Genomic DNA, 12,131 nt, shown 5'->3' on the forward strand with positions numbered 1-12,131 from the left:
TGTCAAGTGCATTACATGTTATGTGTATTCTTTATTTCAAGGTGTATTACATGTTACATGTATTCTTTATGTCAAGGTACGCTTACTTGTTACATGTATTCTTTATGTCAAGATGCATTACATATTACGTGTATTCTTTGTGTCAAGGTACGCTTACATGTTTTGTGTATTCTTTATGTCAAGGTGTATTACATATTAGGTGTATTCTTTATGTCAAGGTATGCTAACATGTTACGTGTATTCTTTATGTCAAGGTGCATTACATGTTACGTGTATTCTTGATATCAAGGTACGCTTACATGTTAGGTGTATGCTTTATGTCAAAGTGCATTACATGTTATGTGTATTCTTTATATCAAAGTACGCTTACATGTTACATGTATTCTTTATGTCAAGGTGCATTACATATTACGTGTAATCTTTATGTCAAAGTGTGCTTACATATTACTTGTATACTTTATGTCAAGTTACACTTACATGTTGCGTGTATTCTTTATCTCAAGGTACGCTTACATGTTGTGTGTATTCGTGATGTCAAGGTACGCTTACATGTTGTGTGTATTCTTTATGTCAAGATACACTTACATGTTGTGTGTATTCTTTATGTTAAGTTACGCTTACACGTTGCATGTATTCTTTATCTCAAGGTACGCTTACATGTTGTGTGTATTCTTGATGTCAAGGTACGCTTACATGTTAAGTGTATTCTTGATGTCAAGGTACTCTTGCCTGTTGTGTGTATTCTTGATGTCAAGGTACGCTTACATGTTACGTGTATTCTTTATGTCAAGGTACACTAACATGTTACGTGTATTCTTTATGTCAAGGTGCATTACATGTTACATGTATTCTTTATATCAAGGTACACTTACATGTTACGTGTATTCTTCATGTCAAGGTACGCTTTCATGTTACATGTATTCTTTATGTCAAGGTGCATTACATGTTACATGTATTCTTTATGTCAAGGTACGCTTACTTGTTACGTGTATTCTTTATGTCAAGGTGCATTACATGTTATGTGTATTCTTTATGTCAAGGTGTATTACATGTTACATGTATTCTTTATGTCAAGGTACGCTTACTTGTTACATGTATTCTTTATGTCAAGGTGCATTACATATTACGTGTATTCTTTGTGTCAAGGTATGCTTACATGTTTTGTGTATTCTTTATATCAAGGTGTATTACATATTAGGTGTATTCTTTATGTCAAGGTACACTTACATGTTACGTGTATTCTTTATGTCAAGGTGCATTACATGTTATGTGTATTCTTTATGTCAAGGTGTATTACATGTTACATGTATTCTTTATGTCAAGGTACGCTTACTTGTTACATGTATTCTTTATGTCAAGATGCATTACATGTTACATGTATTCTTTATGTCAAGGTACGCTTACTTGTTTTGTGTATTCTTTATGTCAAGGTGTATTACATATTAGGTGTATTCTTTATGTCATGGTATGCTAACATGTTACGTGTATTCTTTATGTCAAAGTGCATTACATGTTACGTGTATTCTTGATGTCAAGTGCATTACATGTTATGTGTATTCTTTATTTCAAGGTGTATTACATGTTACATGTATTCTTTATGTCAAGGTACGCTTACTTGTTACATGTATTCTTTATGTCAAGATGCATTACATATTACGTGTATTCTTTGTGTCAAGGTACGCTTACATGTTTTGTGTATTCTTTATGTCAAGGTGTATTACATATTAGGTGTATTCTTTATGTCAAGGTATGCTAACATGTTACGTGTATTCTTTATGTCAAGGTGCATTACATGTTACGTGTATTCTTGATATCAAGGTACGCTTACATGTTAGGTGTATGCTTTATGTCAAAGTGCATTACATGTTATGTGTATTCTTTATATCAAGGTACGCTTACATGTTACATGTATTCTTTATGTCAAGGTGCATTACATATTACGTGTAATCTTTATGTCAAAGTGTGCTTACATATTACTTGTATACTTTATGTCAAGTTACACTTACATGTTGCGTGTATTCTTTATCTCAAGGTACGCTTACATGTTGTGTGTATTCGTGATGTCAAGGTACGCTTACATGTTGTGTGTATTCTTTATGTCAAGATATACTTACATGTTGTGTGTATTCTTTATGTTAAGTTACGCTTACACGTTGCATGTATTCTTTATCTCAAGGTACGCTTACATGTTGTGTGTATTCTTGATGTCAAGGTACGCTTACATGTTAAGTGTATTCTTGATGTCAAGGTACTCTTGCCTGTTGTGTGTATTCTTGATGTCAAGGTACGCTTACATGTTACGTGTATTCTTTATGTCAAGGTGCATTACGTGTTACCTGAATTCTTTATCTCAAGTTACGCTTTCATGTTACATGTATTCTTTATGTCAAGATGCATTACATATTACGTGTATTCTTTGTGTCAAGGTACGCTTACATGTTTTGTGTATTCTTTATGTCAAGGTGTATTACATATTAGGTGTATTCTTTATGTCAAGGTATGCTAACATGTTACGTGTATTCTTTATGTCAAGGTGCATTACATGTTACGTGTATTCTTGATATCAAGGTACGCTTACATGTTAGGTGTATGCTTTATGTCAAAGTGCATTACATGTTATGTGTATTCTTTATGTCAAGTGCATTACATGTTATGTGTATTCTTTATGTCAAGGTACGCTTACATGTTACATGTATTCTTTATGTCAAGGTGCATTACATATTACGTGTAATCTTTATGTCAAGGTGTGCTTACATATTACTTGTATTCTTTATGTCAAGTTACGCTTACATGTTGTGTGTATTCTTTATTTCAAGATACGCTTTCATGTTGCGTGTATTCTTTATGTCAAGTTACGCTTACACGTTGCATGTATTCTTTATGTCAAGGCGCATTACATGTTACATGTATTCATGATGTCAAGGTACTCTTACATGTTACGTGTATTTTTCATGTCAAGGTATGCTTTCATGTTACATGTATTCTTTATGTCAAGGTGCATTACATGTTACGTGTATTATTTATGTCAAGGTGCATTACATGTAACATGTATTCTTTATGTCAAGGTACACTTACATGTTACATGTAATCTTTATGTCAAGGTACGCTTACTTGTTACGTGTATTCTTTATGTCAAGTTACGCTTACACGTTGCATGTATTCTTTATGTCAAGGTACGCTTACATGTTACGTGTATTCTTCATGTCAAGGTACGCTTTCATGTTACATGTATTCTTTATGTCAAGGTGCATGACATGTTATGTGTATTCTTTATGTCAAGGTGTATTACATGTTACATGTATTCTTTATGTCAAGGTACGCTTACTTGTTTTGTGTATTCTTTATGTCAAGGTGTATTACATATTAGGTGTATTCTTTATGTCAAGGTATGCTAACATGTTACGTGTATTCTTTATGTCAAAGTGCATTACATGTTACGTGTATTCTTGATGTCAAGTGCATTACATGTTATGTGTATTCTTTATTTCAAGGTGTATTACATGTTACATGTATTCTTTATGTCAAGGTACGCTTACTTGTTACATGTATTCTTTATGTCAAGATGCATTACATATTACGTGTATTCTTTGTGTCAAGGTACGCTTACATGTTTTGTGTATTCTTTATGTCAAGGTGTATTACATATTAGGTGTATTCTTTATGTCAAGGTATGCTAACATGTTACGTGTATTCTTTATGTCAAGGTGCATTACATGTTACGTGTATTCTTGATATCAAGGTACGCTTACATGTTAGGTGTATGCTTTATGTCAAAGTGCATTACATGTTATGTGTATTCTTTATATCAAGGTACGCTTACATGTTACATGTATTCTTTATGTCAAGGTGCATTACATATTACGTGTAATCTTTATGTCAAAGTGTGCTTACATATTACTTGTATACTTTATGTCAAGTTACACTTACATGTTGCGTGTATTCTTTATCTCAAGGTACGCTTACATGTTGTGTGTATTCGTGATGTCAAGGTACGCTTACATGTTGTGTGTATTCTTTATGTCAAGATATACTTACATGTTGTGTGTATTCTTTATGTTAAGTTACGCTTACACGTTGCATGTATTCTTTATCTCAAGGTACGCTTACATGTTGTGTGTATTCTTGATGTCAAGGTACGCTTACATGTTAAGTGTATTCTTGATGTCAAGGTACTCTTGCCTGTTGTGTGTATTCTTGATGTCAAGGTACGCTTACATGTTACGTGTATTCTTTATGTCAAGGTGCATTACGTGTTACCTGAATTCTTTATCTCAAGTTACGCTTTCATGTTACATGTATTCTTTATGTCAAGGTGCATTACATATTACGTGTAATCTTTATGTCAAAGTGTGCTTACATATTACTTGTATACTTTATGTCAAGTTACACTTACATGTTGCGTGTATTCTTTATCTCAAGGTACGCTTACATGTTGTGTGTATTCGTGATGTCAAGGTACGCTTACATGTTGTGTGTATTCTTTATGTCAAGATACACTTACATGTTGTGTGTATTCTTTATGTTAAGTTACACTTACACGTTGCATGTATTCTTTATCTCAAGGTACGCTTACATGTTGTGTGTATTCTTGATGTCAAGGTACGCTTACATGTTAAGTGTATTCTTGATGTCAAGGTACTCTTGCCTGTTGTGTGTATTCTTGATGTCAAGGTACGCTTACATGTTACGTGTATTCTTTATGTCAAGGTACACTAACATGTTACGTGTATTCTTTATGTCAAGGTGCATTACATGTTACATGTATTCTTTATATCAAGGTACACTTACATGTTACGTGTATTCTTCATGTCAAGGTACGCTTTCATGTTACATGTATTCTTTATGTCAAGGTGCATTACATGTTACATGTATTCTTTATGTCAAGGTACGCTTACTTGTTACGTGTATTCTTTATGTCAAGGTGCATTACATGTTATGTGTATTCTTTATGTCAAGGTGTATTACATGTTACATGTATTCTTTATGTCAAGGTACGCTTACTTGTTACATGTATTCTTTATGTCAAGGTGCATTACATATTACGTGTATTCTTTGTGTCAAGGTATGCTTACATGTTTTGTGTATTATTTATATCAAGGTGTATTACATATTAGGTGTATTCTTTATGTCAAGGTACACTTACATGTTACGTGTATTCTTTATGTCAAGGTGCATTACATGTTATGTGTATTCTTTATGTCAAGGTGTATTACATGTTACATGTATTCTTTATGTCAAGGTACGCTTACTTGTTACATGTATTCTTTATGTCAAGATGCATTACATGTTACATGTATTCTTTATGTCAAGGTACGCTTACTTGTTTTGTGTATTCTTTATGTCAAGGTGTATTACATATTAGGTGTATTCTTTATGTCATGGTATGCTAACATGTTACGTGTATTCTTTATGTCAAAGTGCATTACATGTTACGTGTATTCTTGATGTCAAGTGCATTACATGTTATGTGTATTCTTTATTTCAAGGTGTATTACATGTTACATGTATTCTTTATGTCAAGGTACGCTTACTTGTTACATGTATTCTTTATGTCAAGATGCATTACATATTACGTGTATTCTTTGTGTCAAGGTACGCTTACATGTTTTGTGTATTCTTTATGTCAAGGTGTATTACATATTAGGTGTATTCTTTATGTCAAGGTATGCTAACATGTTACGTGTATTCTTTATGTCAAGGTGCATTACATGTTACGTGTATTCTTGATATCAAGGTACGCTTACATGTTAGGTGTATGCTTTATGTCAAAGTGCATTACATGTTATGTGTATTCTTTATATCAAGGTACGCTTACATGTTACATGTATTCTTTATGTCAAGGTGCATTACATATTACGTGTAATCTTTATGTCAAAGTGTGCTTACATATTACTTGTATACTTTATGTCAAGTTACACTTACATGTTGCGTGTATTCTTTATCTCAAGGTACGCTTACATGTTGTGTGTATTCGTGATGTCAAGGTACGCTTACATGTTGTGTGTATTCTTTATGTCAAGATATACTTACATGTTGTGTGTATTCTTTATGTTAAGTTACGCTTACACGTTGCATGTATTCTTTATCTCAAGGTACGCTTACATGTTGTGTGTATTCTTGATGTCAAGGTACGCTTACATGTTAAGTGTATTCTTGATGTCAAGGTACTCTTGCCTGTTGTGTGTATTCTTGATGTCAAGGTACGCTTACATGTTACGTGTATTCTTTATGTCAAGGTGCATTACGTGTTACCTGAATTCTTTATCTCAAGTTACGCTTTCATGTTACATGTATTCTTTATGTCAAGATGCATTACATATTACGTGTATTCTTTGTGTCAAGGTACGCTTACATGTTTTGTGTATTCTTTATGTCAAGGTGTATTACATATTAGGTGTATTCTTTATGTCAAGGTATGCTAACATGTTACGTGTATTCTTTATGTCAAGGTGCATTACATGTTACGTGTATTCTTGATATCAAGGTACGCTTACATGTTAGGTGTATGCTTTATGTCAAAGTGCATTACATGTTATGTGTATTCTTTATGTCAAGTGCATTACATGTTATGTGTATTCTTTATGTCAAGGTACGCTTACATGTTACATGTATTCTTTATGTCAAGGTGCATTACATATTACGTGTAATCTTTATGTCAAGGTGTGCTTACATATTACTTGTATTCTTTATGTCAAGTTACGCTTACATGTTGTGTGTATTCTTTATTTCAAGATACGCTTTCATGTTGCGTGTATTCTTTATGTCAAGTTACGCTTACACGTTGCATGTATTCTTTATGTCAAGGCGCATTACATGTTACATGTATTCATGATGTCAAGGTACTCTTACATGTTACGTGTATTCTTCATGTCAAGGTACGCTTTCATGTTACATGTATTCTTTATGTCAAGGTGCATTACATGTTACGTGTATTATTTATGTCAAGGTGCATTACATGTAACATGTATTCTTTATGTCAAGGTACACTTACATGTTACATGTAATCTTTATGTCAAGGTACGCTTACTTGTTACGTGTATTCTTTATGTCAAGTTACGCTTACACGTTGCATGTATTCTTTATGTCAAGGTACGCTTACATGTTACGTGTATTCTTCATGTCAAGGTACGCTTTCATGTTACATGTATTCTTTATGTCAAGGTGCATGACATGTTATGTGTATTCTTTATGTCAAGGTGTATTACATGTTACATGTATTCTTTATGTCAAGGTACGCTTACTTGTTTTGTGTATTCTTTATGTCAAGGTGTATTACATATTAGGTGTATTCTTTATGTCAAGGTATGCTAACATGTTACGTGTATTCTTTATGTCAAAGTGCATTACATGTTACGTGTATTCTTGATGTCAAGTGCATTACATGTTATGTGTATTCTTTATTTCAAGGTGTATTACATGTTACATGTATTCTTTATGTCAAGGTACGCTTACTTGTTACATGTATTCTTTATGTCAAGATGCATTACATATTACGTGTATTCTTTGTGTCAAGGTACGCTTACATGTTTTGTGTATTCTTTATGTCAAGGTGTATTACATATTAGGTGTATTCTTTATGTCAAGGTATGCTAACATGTTACGTGTATTCTTTATGTCAAGGTGCATTACATGTTACGTGTATTCTTGATATCAAGGTACGCTTACATGTTAGGTGTATGCTTTATGTCAAAGTGCATTACATGTTATGTGTATTCTTTATATCAAGGTACGCTTACATGTTACATGTATTCTTTATGTCAAGGTGCATTACATATTACGTGTAATCTTTATGTCAAAGTGTGCTTACATATTACTTGTATACTTTATGTCAAGTTACACTTACATGTTGCGTGTATTCTTTATCTCAAGGTACGCTTACATGTTGTGTGTATTCGTGATGTCAAGGTACGCTTACATGTTGTGTGTATTCTTTATGTCAAGATATACTTACATGTTGTGTGTATTCTTTATGTTAAGTTACGCTTACACGTTGCATGTATTCTTTATCTCAAGGTACGCTTACATGTTGTGTGTATTCTTGATGTCAAGGTACGCTTACATGTTAAGTGTATTCTTGATGTCAAGGTACTCTTGCCTGTTGTGTGTATTCTTGATGTCAAGGTACGCTTACATGTTACGTGTATTCTTTATGTCAAGGTGCATTACGTGTTACCTGAATTCTTTATCTCAAGTTACGCTTTCATGTTACATGTATTCTTTATGTCAAGGTGCATTACATGTTACATGTATTCTTGATGTCAAGGTACGCTTACATGTTACGTGTATTCTTCATGTCAAGGTACGCTTTCATGTTACTTGTATTCTTTATGTCAAGGTGCATTACATATCATGTGTATTCTTGATGTCAAGGTACGCTTCCATGTTACATGTATTCTTGATGTCAAGGTACGCTTACTTGTTACATGTATTCTTTATGTCAAGGTGCATTTCATATTACGTGTATTCTTTATGTCAAGGCACGCTTACATGTTTTGTGTATTCTTTATGTCAAAGTGCATTACACGTTACATGTATTCTTTATGTCATGGTATGCTTTCATGTTACATGTATTCTTTATGTCAAGGTGCATTACGTGTTACATGTATTCTTTATGTCAAGTTACGCTTTCATGTTACATGTATTCTTAATGTCAAGGTGCATTACATGTTACATGTATTCTTGATGTCAAGGTACGCTTACATGTTACGTGTATTCTTCATGTCAAGGTACGCTTTCATGTTACATGTATTCTTTATGTCAAGGTGCATTACATGTTACGTGTATTATTTATGTCAAGGTGCATTACATGTAACATGTATTCTTTATGTCAAGGTACACTTACATGTTACATGTAATCTTTATGTCAAGGTACGCTTACTTGTTACGTGTATTCTTTATGTCAAGTTACGCTTACACGTTGCATGTATTCTTTATGTCAAGGTACGCTTACATGTTACGTGTATTCTTCATGTCAAGGTACGCTTTCATGTTACATGTATTCTTTATGTCAAGGTGCATGACATGTTATGTGTATTCTTTATGTCAAGGTGTATTACATGTTACATGTATTCTTTATGTCAAGGTACGCTTACTTGTTTTGTGTATTCTTTATGTCAAGGTGTATTACATATTAGGTGTATTCTTTATGTCAAGGTATGCTAACATGTTACGTGTATTCTTTATGTCAAAGTGCATTACATGTTACGTGTATTCTTGATGTCAAGTGCATTACATGTTATGTGTATTCTTTATTTCAAGGTGTATTACATGTTACATGTATTCTTTATGTCAAGGTACGCTTACTTGTTACATGTATTCTTTATGTCAAGATGCATTACATATTACGTGTATTCTTTGTGTCAAGGTACGCTTACATGTTTTGTGTATTCTTTATGTCAAGGTGTATTACATATTAGGTGTATTCTTTATGTCAAGGTATGCTAACATGTTACGTGTATTCTTTATGTCAAGGTGCATTACATGTTACGTGTATTCTTGATATCAAGGTACGCTTACATGTTAGGTGTATGCTTTATGTCAAAGTGCATTACATTTTATGTGTATTCTTTATATCAAGGTACGCTTACATGTTACATGTATTCTTTATGTCAAGGTGCATTACATATTACGTGTAATCTTTATGTCAAAGTGTGCTTACATATTACTTGTATACTTTATGTCAAGTTACACTTACATGTTGCGTGTATTCTTTATCTCAAGGTACGCTTACATGTTGTGTGTATTCGTGATGTCAAGGTACGCTTACATGTTGTGTGTATTCTTTATGTCAAGATATACTTACATGTTGTGTGTATTCTTTATGTTAAGTTACGCTTACACGTTGCATGTATTCTTTATCTCAAGGTACGCTTACATGTTGTGTGTATTCTTGATGTCAAGGTACGCTTACATGTTAAGTGTATTCTTGATGTCAAGGTACTCTTGCCTGTTGTGTGTATTCTTGATGTCAAGGTACGCTTACATGTTACGTGTATTCTTTATGTCAAGGTGCATTACGTGTTACCTGAATTCTTTATCTCAAGTTACGCTTTCATGTTACATGTATTCTTTATGTCAAGGTGCATTACATGTTACATGTATTCTTGATGTCAAGGTACGCTTACATGTTACGTGTATTCTTCATGTCAAGGTACGCTTTCATGTTACTTGTATTCTTTATGTCAAGGTGCATTACATATCATGTGTATTCTTGATGTCAAGGTACGCTTCCATGTTACATGTATTCTTGATGTCAAGGTACGCTTACTTGTTACATGTATTCTTTATGTCAAGGTGCATTTCATATTACGTGTATTCTTTATGTCAAGGCACGCTTACATGTTTTGTGTATTCTTTATGTCAAAGTGCATTACACGTTACATGTATTCTTTATGTCATGGTATGCTTTCATGTTACATGTATTCTTTATGTCAAGGTGCATTACGTGTTACATGTATTCTTTATGTCAAGTTACGCTTTCATGTTACATGTATTCTTAATGTCAAGGTGCATTACATGTTACATGTATTCTTGATGTCAAGGTACGCTTACATGTTACGTGTATTCTTTATGTCAAGGTACGCTTACATGTTTTGTGTATTCTTTATGTCAAGGTGCATTTCATTTTACGTGTATTCTTTGTTTCAAGGTGCATTACATGTTACATGTATTCTTTATGTCAAGGTGCATTACATGTAACATGTATTCTTTATGTCAAGGTTCACTTACATGTTACGTGTATTCTTCATGTCAAGGTACGCTTTCATGTTACATGTATTCTTTATGTCGAGGTGCATTACATGTTACGTGTATTCTTTATGTCAAGGTGCATTACATGTTACATGTATTCTTTATGTCAAGTTACGCTTTCATGTTACATGTATTCTTTATGTCAAGGTACGCTTACTTGTTACGTGTATTCTTTATGCCAAGGTGCATTACATGTTATGTGTATTCTTTATTTCAAGGTGTATTACATGTTACATGTATTCTTTATGTCAAGGTACGCTTACTTGTTACATGTATTCTTTATGTCAAGATGCATTACATATTACGTGTATTCTTTGTGTCAAGGTACGCTTACATGTTTTGTGTATTCTTTATGTGAAGGTGTATTACATATTAGGTGTATTCTTTATGTCAAGGTATGCTAACATGTTACGTGTATTCTTTATGTCAAGGTGCATTACATGTTACGTGTATTCTTGATATCAAGGTACGCTTACATGTTAGGTGTATGCTTTATGTCAAAGTGCATTACATGTTATGTGTATTCTTTATATCAAGGTACGCTTACATGTTACATGTATTCTTTATGTCAAGGTGCATTACATATTACGTGTAATCTTTATGTCAAAGTGTGCTTACATATTACTTGTATACTTTATGTCAAGTTACACTTACATGTTGCGTGTATTCGTGATGTCAAGGTACGCTTACATGTTGTGTGTATTCTTTATGTCAAGATACACTTACATGTTGTGTGTATTCTTTATGTTAAGTTACGCTTACACGTTGCATGTATTCTTTATCTCAAGGTACGCTTACATGTTGTGTGTATTCTTGATGTCAAGGTACGCTTACATGTTAAGTGTATTCTTGATGTCAAGGTACTCTTGCCTGTTGTGTGTATTCTTGATGTCAAGGTATGCTTACATGTTACGTGTATTCTTTATGTCAAGGTACACTAACATGTTACGTGTATTCTTTATGTCAAGGTGCATTACATGTTACATGTATTCTTTATATCAAGGTACACTTACATGTTACGTGTATTCTTCATGTCAAGGTACGCTTTCGTGTTACATGTATTCTTTATGTCAAGGTGCATTACATGTTACATGTATTCTTTATGTCAAGGTACGCTTACTTGTTACGTGTATTCTTTATGTCAAGGTGCATTACATGTTATGTGTATTCTTTATGTCAAGGTGTATTACATGTTACATGTATTCTTTATGTCAAGGCACGCTTACTTGTTACATGTATTCTTTATGTCAAGGTGCATTACATATTACGTGTATTCTTTGTGTCAAGGTATGCTTACATGTTTTGTGTATTCTTTATATCAAGGTGTATTACATATTAGGTGTATTCTTTATGTCAAGGTACACTTACATGTTACGTGTATT

The sequence above is a fragment of the Saccoglossus kowalevskii genome, chromosome 4 (assembly GCF_978046115.1).
Source record: "Saccoglossus kowalevskii chromosome 4, keSacKowa6.1, whole genome shotgun sequence".
Taxonomy (NCBI): domain Eukaryota; kingdom Metazoa; phylum Hemichordata; class Enteropneusta; family Harrimaniidae; genus Saccoglossus; species Saccoglossus kowalevskii.